General features: G+C 38.9%; 1 non-coding gene across 1 annotated transcript; it reads right to left on the bottom strand.

Moving 5' to 3' along the window:
• Positions 1–5,796: 5,796 nt before the first annotated feature.
• LOC120264169 lies at positions 5,797–5,903 on the bottom strand. Its single transcript, XR_005537341.1, has one exon. It is a non-coding gene; the product is annotated as a small nucleolar RNA R71 (small nucleolar RNA).
• Between the last annotated feature and the right edge of the window lie 5,146 nt (positions 5,904–11,049).

Consider the following 11,049-nt stretch of genomic DNA (forward strand, 5'->3'; position numbering starts at 1 on the left):
AGCAAAACCTTTAAGACATCTATGAGCACGATTAGATGAATCAAATATAGCAGAGATTTGTGTAATTAGTAGATCAATAATTTAAGGGCATGATGGATATGATGACCCAAATGATGGCGTCGATGATGAATAACCAGGTACCAAATGTCACACAAACTAATGTTGGTTCTGGTGAGGAGGTAACTCAATATAGGAGAGGTCCTGTGGAGTACGATCAGAGATGATGGGAGATGGGTATGTTCACTAATATTCTAGAATTGCATGTAGGCCTACAACCAGAGGAGTTTCTTGTTTGATTGATGATTGTGGAGGAGATTTTAGAGTTCAAAGGCGTGCTAGAAGATAAGCGTGTATGTTTAGTGGCCACTAGGCTTCAGTAACTGAAGCTAATATTGAACTGGTTGGGAAAGCCAAAGATTTGTACGTGGAACAAGATGAAGAAGCATCTACATGAGCAATTCCTTCCTTATAACTTTTAGAGGTTGATGTATCTATTTCACTCTATCTTCTTCCACCGTTCTATTTTGTTTTATTTTGTCTTATTTAATTTTCCTTGCATGGAACTTGAATGATGATTAATCCAGTTGTAGAATTATATTTTCAGGTTGATGTTCTCACTAGTAAAATTGATCAATTTATCAATGTTCATCAACAACACAATCCATATCGCATCAACTATCATCCAAATCAAAGGAGCTACCCAAACCTCTTATGGGATATTGATGGACAACAATGGGAAGCACCTCAACAAGAACTTCAATGGGATGAGAAAGTTGAAGAAGATGTACTTCGGTTGGAAAGAGTGTTACCGAGATTTATTGAAGCAACTGATGCGAGTTTCCAAAATATTGAGGCCACATTAAGTTGTCACGATGTCTCCATCAAAAACATTGAGCATCAATTAGGAGAGATCTTGAACATGCTTGCTAAGGAAAAAGAAGAATTTGAACAAGCAAGGCAAATGTCTCCGGGACATGATGAGGCCATGAGCACAATTTAAGAAGTTGGGCAAATTGAGTACATTGATATAGAAAATAAAAAGAAAGAAGTTGAATATCATTTTAAGATTTTGGATTGTGTGAATGAAGATTGTGCTTGTGAGCGAGGAAATTTTCAAGGGGATTTGCTAGTCTCATGTTCCTCTCAAGTTGAAAATACACAAGAAGAAGCGAACCCCAAGTTAATGGAACAAGCATCTTTCTTTGGGATTGATCAACTCTTACAATGCAAGAGAGAGGTTTTGGGAAGGGAAGAAGATGTGGGTAGGAGATTGAAGCAATCCAATGACCCACCTGTGCTAAGCTTGGACAATTCCCAACCCAAATTGTTTCCTTGGAGGCCAAAAGTAAGATGGTTGGACTCTCCAACAAATACTTCTTCCCGGCAAGTTGACTCTTGGTTTAAAGGAAGTAGCTATGCGATGTCTAGTCGGGAGGAACACACTCTTTTCAAGCCTCCATAAGGTAAGGAAGAGGTACGTCAAGCTTAGTGACGTAAAACAAGCGCTTCTTGGTAGGCAACCCAAGTTTTTAAATGTTTTATAGTTTAGATTTTTATTTCTGCAGTAATAAATTCATGAGTGGGTGCTTTGATGAATTTTTGTTGGTGTTGATGTTTTCATGGAAAATTTTGGTGATTTAAATTGATTTTCGTGTATGTGGCATGGTTGAGGGTGTAATTCATGTTTATAGTTGAAGAATTAGTGTTAATTTGAAGTTTGGAACCTTGCGTGGGATCGTCTGCAGAAATTTTTGCAGCTCACGCGTGTCGTGGAATTTCCACACGGCCGTGTCATGATCTGCACGCGGGGTGTGGAATTTCCACACCCCCATGTGGCTTATAAGATTATGAGGGGTCACTTTTTCATTATCTTCACCACTTACACCCATCTTCTCCCACTTCTCCATCTTCAAGAATCTGAACTTTTGAGCACAAAAACTAATTTTCTTCAACTCCTTGGAGATTTAAAAGTGTTTTGCCGGCATTTGCATTAAGTTTCCTTCACCGATTTGCTCGGTAAACTTCATTTTTCCCCTATCTTCTCTATGCCCGTTATTTTTGCCAATCCATAGAGTTTTTATTGGTTTATAAGTGTTGTTTTTCATAGAAAATCTTGTATAGACACTTTAGAATGTATGGATCGAAAATTTTTGGAAGCGTTGGAGCCCAATCATGGCTTCTTGGCCATAGTTGGGATGCCCACGCGTGGCGCCGCGTGCGCCCGCACGCGTGCGCATGGCGCTACCGAGCGCGCTCGCCGCTGCGGCACGCATCGCGTAGTGCGCGCCGCCTGCGCAGCGCCAGCGCGCCCGCGTGGGCTGGCCCGATCGTCGGGCTGGGCAGCGCGCACGCCGCGTGGGCTGGCCCAGCTCCCATGGGCGCACCCGGCGCTGGGCGCTGGCCCAGCCCACGCAGCTGGGCTGGCGGGCCACGCGCTCGCGTGGGCGCCACGGCCGAGACGGGATCGCGCCACGCGGGTGCGTGGCTTCCCCACGCCCGCATGGGTGCGGAAAAAGTACCCAATAAGGCCGGAAAAAGTGCTTGGCTTGCCCTCCACGCCGCGTGGAGCCCCTCATACTCAAATCAAATTCATGCTTAGCGACTTCTTTTTGAAGCTTTTTTTGCAGGTATGACACCAAGGACCAAAAAACTTGTTCTGAAATGCTTGAATTTCATACGGTTAACCTTGGATGAGAACATTATTTTGACACACCGGCAACACCAGAAGACAACGTTGATGCTTGAGGCGTCCCACTCATGATTCTTTAGTTTCCTTTACTTTTGTTTTCATTTTTAGTTTTTTATTTTATCTTTTATAGTTTAGTTAACTTTGGGTTTTGTTTATGCGAGTTTGTGCTTCATGTGTTTACTTATAAGAACTCGTACATCTTTTCTATTTTGTTGAGCTTCACTGAACCCCTTGTCTACGTGCAGATGGCCTTGAGAGTGATGTTGATGGTGTTTTAGTCATAGACATGATCATGTGATATTGTCACATGGTCGTCTGAGCTCATGTGATATTGTCCCATGAGTTAGACTTCACCAAACGATTAATGAGAAGTTTAGGGGATTATCGTTTTAATTGCATTCCCACACACATTATGCTTCCATTGTTATTATTTTTATTGTGCTTGCATGCGTACATTGAGGGACAATGTACATCTTAAGTGTGGGGAGGGTTCACCTTATACATGACTTTTTACTTGTGCTTTCATGAGCATGCTCTTGTTGCCAATGAAGGTTCACCTTAGGGTTAAGAGTTTAATTCTTAGTTTTTTTGGAGGTTATAAACATGGATTTTTATCATGCTCTAGTTTTTCATCCAATTTTATTGAATATTTTTTTCTCCGATTGCCCTTTGTGCACTTTTTTTCTCGCTCATTAGACCTATGAAGACTCTAGTTCATTATGTTTTGGGACTTTAGTGTGCTAGTTTTTTATTTGAAATCTGAAAAAAATTTTAAAAAAACAAAATTTAAATAAAAAAAGAAATGGAAATTGTTTGTTGTTTGTACATAGGGTGTGGAAAGAGCTACCACCCATGATGTATGTAGCTACTCTCATAAGTCGGATACTTGTTATGCCCTAATGAGAGAAAGAGCTATCTCATGGGATGTGTGAAAGCTACCATCCTCGGTAGAAAGAGCTACCACCTCGAAAGTGTGAAAGCCACTCGGGAGGCATCTTGGGAAAGGGCTACCTTAGAGGTTGTGTGAAGCTACTACCTATTCTTTCTATTTATAAATAAGTCCCATGTTAATAAGAATTTGGTAGTGGACATAGTGTTGAAATGAGTTGAGTTTTTCACACACACACGCATTCGGATTTTATCACATTCATTTTTGATTGGATTGTATGCTAAAGCATTGATTGTTTTGTCTAGTGTTTGATTCTCTCCATGACTGTAGAATTTTATTCTTGTACTCATTTGGTGAACCTAAGGCTAAGCACTTCTCTTTTCTTTCCATAGGTAAAATGTTTAATTTTGCTTGAGGACAATCAAAGACTTAAGTGTGAGGGAGTTTGATAAGTGCTTGAGTAGACATATTTTTATATATGTTTTACATGCATTGAGCATCATTTTTACTGTGGTTTATGTCTCATATTGTGTATTTGGTGTTCTTTTATGCATATAGGTTGTGAATGCTTTAAAGAGTAAAAAGGAATAAAAGATAGGCTATAAAGACACAATGTTGGGAGTTCTTGTTCAATTCAAGGATCAAGACATAAGAGCAGTTCATAAACGTGGAGATGTGTGCCAACTTCTAAGAAGATTTAAGTCAATTCACTATTTGGAAGGGCACAAAGGCAGCCACATCTTCATATTCCTTCTCTTTGTGAAGATTGCAAGACCTCTCACAGATACGTCGATGAAGAAAAGTTTTATAGCCTACCACATGGACGTGTGCCCGGACATGTGGCCTTAAGAGAAGAGTGTTCGGATCGCGTTTTGTGAAAAGTATTGTAGCAATTTCACTGTAGCATTCTCGTAACAAAAATTCATCGCTCACGCGGCGTGGAAATTCCAGCGCCCGCGTGAAAATTTCTGCGACACGCGCGCGCGTGGAAAATCCACCACGGGCGCGTGAGGGGCACGTGACGGGACGCGATCTAAGGCCTATAAATAGCTATTTTTGCCCTATTCTTTCTCATCTTTTGGCGGCTCTTGAGGGGTGAGACGGCTAGGGGTTTGGAGAGGAGGTCTTTGCGGCTTTGGAGGTGCTTCGTCACCAACTTTGATCGATTCCTCCCTACGTCATAGCATAAAAGGAAGCCACCGGTGAAACCTAGCTCGGAGTGGGTCCTTCAAGACGTCGAAGCTCTCCATCAAGGCCATCGGTTCATATATAAGGGGTTTATTTCTATGGTTTTTAATGTACTTTCATTCATTGATGGTGTGTTTTGTATGTTGCTGCATGGAGAGCTAAAACCCTAGAGGGTATTTGGGCTTGCGAACCCTAGGATTCTCATCTTTTGTGGATTTGCTTAGTGTTTCTATTTAATCCGAGTTTGATTAAGTTTTAATCTTGTATTCTCATTGCTTGCTTGTTTAATTAATCCTTGTGGTTGATTGGATTTGCATGATTTGTTGCCTTGGTGGGAGAGAGATCTCCATTAGGGTTAGAACCTCAAGATTGAAAAGGGTTGAGAGGGTAAATCATGAGATAGTGAAGTATCCCCTTTCCCCCTCCGATTGGTGTATTCTATCTCCATTCCCTAAGCTCTATGCAACCATATTTGGTGGGAGGCGTGAGATTGCTCGATTTCTCCGCCGGGACCTTGTAGGGGGTTAGGATCCTTCGCTGGGAATTAGGGTTGGATCAATCTTTAGGAATTGGATGCACAATTTAGAATCCCTAGAGTGCTTTGCGGTCATATGTGGTGTGAGGTGTTGAGATTGAGTGATTTCTCCACCGGGACCTCGTAGGGGACTAGTATCGGTGATCTAGAGATAGACCCGATTATGTTTGGATTTCCACGACTTAACTTACTCATCATAGAAACACTTTGCTTATCCGGTACCTAATACCTGAATCCTAGGGGGAGCAATGCCCGAATACCCCACTTTTACTGATTGAGATTCTTCTTCCATTTTACACTTGCATATTCATCTCCGGTGTTCATCTCTTCGCACATTAGATCACCACACTATCCCATTATCATTAGGCTAGATAGCAGAGAAGAAGTTAGTACTAGTAGCCCTGTTCCCTGTGGATTCGACTACCCGACTCACCGGGTATTTATTACTTCGACACCTGTGCACTTGCGGTACACACACGCATATTCGGACGCGTGTCACTTAGGAATGAAATATCCTCTTTTGTGCAAATGGAATTGGAGTCTCTTTTTGAGACATGGGATAGGTTCCAGGAGCTCCAGTAGAAATGTCATCAATATGGGTTCCCGGAGTTGATGATTATTCAAACTTTCTATAGTGATTTGAACCCAAGCACTCTCAGACTAAACAACTCTTCAACCTTATCCTACTGCGTTAGTTGGTACTAGAGCTTCGTTTATTATTAGAGTAGACATGGTACCTTGGCGTAAGCAAAACCTTTAAGACATCTATGAGCGCGATTAGATGAATCAAATATAGCAGAGATTTGTGTAATTAGTAGATCAGCAATTTGGGTTCCAGGAGCTCCAGCAGAAATGTCATCAATATGGGTTCCCGGAGTAGAAGATTATTCAAACTTTCTATAGTGATTTGAACCCAAGCACTCTGAGACTAAACAAGTCTTCAACCTTATCCTGCTGCATTAGTTGGTACTAGAGCTTCGTTTATTATTAGAGTAGACATGGTACCTTGGCGTAAGCAAAACCTTTAAGACATCTATGAGCGCGATTAGATGAATCAAATATAGCAGAGATTTGTGTAATTAGTAGATCAATAATTTAAGGGCATGATGGATATGATGACCCAAATGATGGCGTCGATGATGAATAACCGGTACCAAATGTCACACAAACTAATGTTGGTTACGGTGAGGAGGTAACTCAATATAGGAGAGGTCCTGTGGAGTACGATCAGAGATGATGGGAGATGGGTATGTTCACTAATATTCTAGAATTGCATATAGGCCTACAACCATAGGAGTTTCTTGTTTGATTGATGATTGTGGAGGAGATTTTAGAGTTCAAAGGCGTGCTAGAAGATAAGCGTGTATGTTTAGTGGCCACTAGGCTTCAGTAACTGAAGCTAATATTGAACTGGTTGGGAAAGCCAAAGATTTGTACGTGGAACAAGATGAAGAAGCATCTACATGAGCAATTCCTTCCTTATAACTTTTAGAGGTTGATGTATCAAAGGCTACAGAGCTTTGAGGTAAGGTAACAAGTCGGTGGACGATTAAACCATGTAATTTTACCAACTTGTTGCCCAAAATGAGATCCAAGAGATGGAGGATTAGTTGGTGGCATGTTACAATAAAGGATTGAGGATGCGGGTTCAGGATTCTATTAACATGTTTGATCTTGTTTCTGTATCTACAGCACATCAGAGGGTTCTGTAGGTGGAGAAGCAGTGGCGACATAATACTAGTATTCCGGGCCTAACTCACAGTGATGGTAGCAGCAGTAGCCATCCTAGTGACGTGTTATATGTTGAAACATGAGAGCTTACTAAGAACGCTAACACTGCACATTTGTATGGCAAAGCTAATAGTGCCATATTTCGGTGTTTTGGCTATGGAAAAGTGTGTCATCGACTATCTGAGTGTTAAAAACCGGCCAGGAAGAAGGTACTTATTATTGATGCGACCGATCTCGAGGAGGAAAAATAAAGAAATGGTTGTAGATGAGCAACCTGATGATGTTGAAAACGAGGAGTTTATCGAAGGTGATGTGGGTTCTACATTGGTTGTTAAGTGGTCTAGTCTAACATCAAGGCTTGTTGAGGAGGATTAGTTGAGGACCAACATATTCCACTTAACTTGTATAATCTTGGGAAGGTATTTTGTTTTGTGATCGATGGAGGTCATTTCAAGAATATCATGTCTGCAACAACCATTCAAAAATTTGGAATCAAAACCGAGAAGCATCCTAAGCTTTACATGCTTGCATGGCTAAAGAAGGTGGGCGAGGTAACTGTGTCTCAACATGCTTTGATCTCTTTTTCTATTGGATCTAGATATAAAGATGCCATGTGGTGTGATGTGGTTACTATAAATACGGATCATTTGCTGCTTGGGAGACCTTGGCAATATGATCAAAGCATTGTGCATGATGGTAGGATTAATACTTACAACTTTACCAAGGATAGAGTACAGATTATATTATTACCTAGAAGGGAGACCGTTCAATTGAACCTTGCCAAGGATACTACCAATCTACTAACCTTTGCAAGATTCGAGGAGAATATACAAAGAAAGTGCTAACAAAAGATATAGGCATCTAGAGTTTGAAGTTGGCGATTATGTGTGGGTTGCCCTGACCAAAGAAAGGTTCCCTGTGGGGAGTACAATAAGTTGTCTGCCAAGAAGATTGGGCCAGTAGAGATCATTGAGAAGATCAACCCTAATGCTTACCGACTCAAGCTACTAAGCCATATCTAAACGGGAGATGTGTTTAACTTCAAGCACTTGGTACACTACTATGGTGATTCCTTAGATGATGAAAATTTAAAAACAAATTTTATTCAGCCTAGAGGGAATGATGCAGGGGCGTATTGAGGAGCTAGCCTGTGCCTTTCTAGAAAAATGGGACAGTCCCTAATAGGGGTATTTTGGTAATTTTCCAAGAGGTTGAGTTTTGGTGTTTTGAGGGTCCCACTTGATGGAAATCGTGTCATCGAGAATAGATCACTAGCTTTTCTTGTGGGTCAAGCCAGTGTTTGGCCGAATTCCATCATCTTGGCCTCGAAAACATGGATTTTGCAGTTTTTGGGAAAGATTTGATTTGATTATATCTTTGGCTACAACTCCCATATTTATAAGTCATTTTAGGCATTAGCTTTATTTTATTAAGTGTTTTATTTTCCAGCTGTAAATTAAAAACTTGCCTTTTTTAGCAAAGTTTTGATGTGTCTCCTTTTTAGGGTTATTTACTAATAATATTCTTTGGTCTATTTATTGTATGCCCTTGGGCTAAGTTGAGTAGTTGATTTTGATGAAATAAAAGTGTTTTTTTTTGTTTTTTACTAAATCCCTTGTTATTCTAAGACTTTACAGGGTTTAAGTTTGTTACCTTGTTGTTGCCTTGGGCATTCTCAGACTGAACAAGCCTTCAACCTTATCCCTCTGCGTCATACATCCTTGTTGAAACTTCAACCTTGCTTGGATTTCATGAGGAAAACCCTTAAAAGTCTTTTCATCTCTTTCCTTTGTTTGGTTGTCAAAAGATTCCTTAGAAACCTTAGTAAATCCTTTAGTCCCTAGCCCTTTACGAGTAACTTACAAGCATAAGAATGAGGCTGTATGTATTTGGAGATGAAAGGTTGTGTCCTTTATAGGTAACTTATAGGTATCTTCTCCACATGACCTTGGCTTACGAGCATAAATCATGCCCATAGCCCTTTGTATTACCATTATACTCATGCTTATGAGCATAAGCCTACAAGTAAGCTCTTCTATATAATATTTATGAATACAAGTACAACTATAGTGGGGCAGTAAGGTGTTTAGCTGGTTGGTATGTTCTCTAATTTCTATTCTGAGAGAGCTCCTTCTTCATCAACTTTCCCCTAGAATTGTTTTATTTGGCTCCCTTATGTTTATTATGCTCTTGCTCGTGCCTGAAAATCAATAAAACAAGAAATTAAGTACCATTTTCTACATAAATGATTAAATCCATACCAATTGATTGTGGAAAAATAATAGAAATACATGTACACTCACGCACTTATCATTAACCAACCATTCATTGGTCCCAACCTCCTTTTGACACAACACACCTTTACCAAGATCATCCAATGATCACCCTTAACAATCACTTTCACTTTCACAGGATTTACTAATTTCTAACCTTTCACAATCCATTTTTTACTATAGCAAGCATTGGTATCATGCACTTTAGTAAAATCATTGTATCACTTTTAAAGAAGTTATACGAACAAGAGCATGGTAGTGTAAATCATAAGAAAACATTGCCTTTTGATATTTTATTGAGAATTTCTCTTTAGGTTGCTTGGGATTTAAGTACATGTCTTGAACATGCTTGTTTTTAGCATGTACTTAACCATAATTTTCTAAGAATAAAAAGGATAGTCGTGATTGTTATTAGTACTTTTGTAGAATGTTATCAATCTTTAATGCCATCTTCTTAAAAGGAATTGTTTGGGTTTAAGGAGGACATCAGTAAAGAGTTTATATGGCATCATATGAGATTCTAATTGGAGTACAAGTGGGTTTCCTTTGATGTTTTATTTGATTTTCAATGTCCTAGTTTGCATTAAGAACTTCTCTTGGATGAGAAACTTAACACTTTGGGTATCCAAATATCAAAGAAACTCAGGTTGATGTTGTAATCAAATACTTTCATATTAATTTATATAGTTTCACTTGTGATTCAACTATGTGTACTTCGACTGATGAGTCATATATATAGAAAAAGCTTTAATTCATGTTTGATTTGGTGTGATATTGAGAAATCATCATGTATAGATCTAGTATAGGTAAATAGTGTTATGAATATTAGGTGTTGCAACCCTTATAGATTAGGATTAGAGAGTAAGATGCCATTAATCCTAATATAGTGATCTATAGAGCATATTGACATTGTATGAGGGTCCAATTACAAAAAGATTTCAATTAATTTTTTATGGGATTAGGAGCTAGTAGCCTTACAAAAGGTATTAGCACAATACTATAGGAGTCTCCATTGTTTAAAATAATCTAACTTTCAACCGACGTAGAGTCCAATTGCAATTGTATCTTTGGAGAATCCATGTTCGGATACCTCCTCTATTGATTGATTGTCTTTCCTTTATTCCTTGATTAAATTAACTCTTGATTTGCATTATCTATTTTTAGTTTAGAAACTCTGATTAATAGTTAACATAAATAATTGAAGAGCAATTAGTACTAGCACTTCTAGTCTCTTTTAATTGACATCTAGCTTTTTAATACACACTATTATTTGATACCACTAGATCACTTGCTAGTAAGAGATGCAATCAATATATGTGCATGTAGATATAAAAAACATGAAATCACCTACAAACCTGTGTAAAATTTTTTATTTGCTATATATTATAACTTGATATTCTTATATATACTATGATAGATAGCATTGATTCAAATTGTAATTAAGATTTTGTACAAGGGAATCAACTAAATTGTGTCACATCAAATAGGGGAAAAAGATAGTGTGTTTATATATTGAACCTTTCTAGTATATTAGTATAATTTGGTAACCATTATTTTATAGTGTGATGTGTGTTGGTTTGAGGACAAACTTAGCAAAAGCATGTAGCTAGGGCTATGTTACTCAAGTTTTGTTTTTAATTGGCATTGACATTCCGTAGAAGAAGATGAACTAAATAATTCTACACCGAGGTGGGGAGGAAGATCATACAATAAATCATTAAATTGTTTACAAAATACCATCTCA

The sequence above is a fragment of the Dioscorea cayenensis genome, chromosome 6 (genome assembly GCF_009730915.1).
Source record: "Dioscorea cayenensis subsp. rotundata cultivar TDr96_F1 chromosome 6, TDr96_F1_v2_PseudoChromosome.rev07_lg8_w22 25.fasta, whole genome shotgun sequence".
Taxonomy (NCBI): domain Eukaryota; kingdom Viridiplantae; phylum Streptophyta; class Magnoliopsida; order Dioscoreales; family Dioscoreaceae; genus Dioscorea; species Dioscorea cayenensis.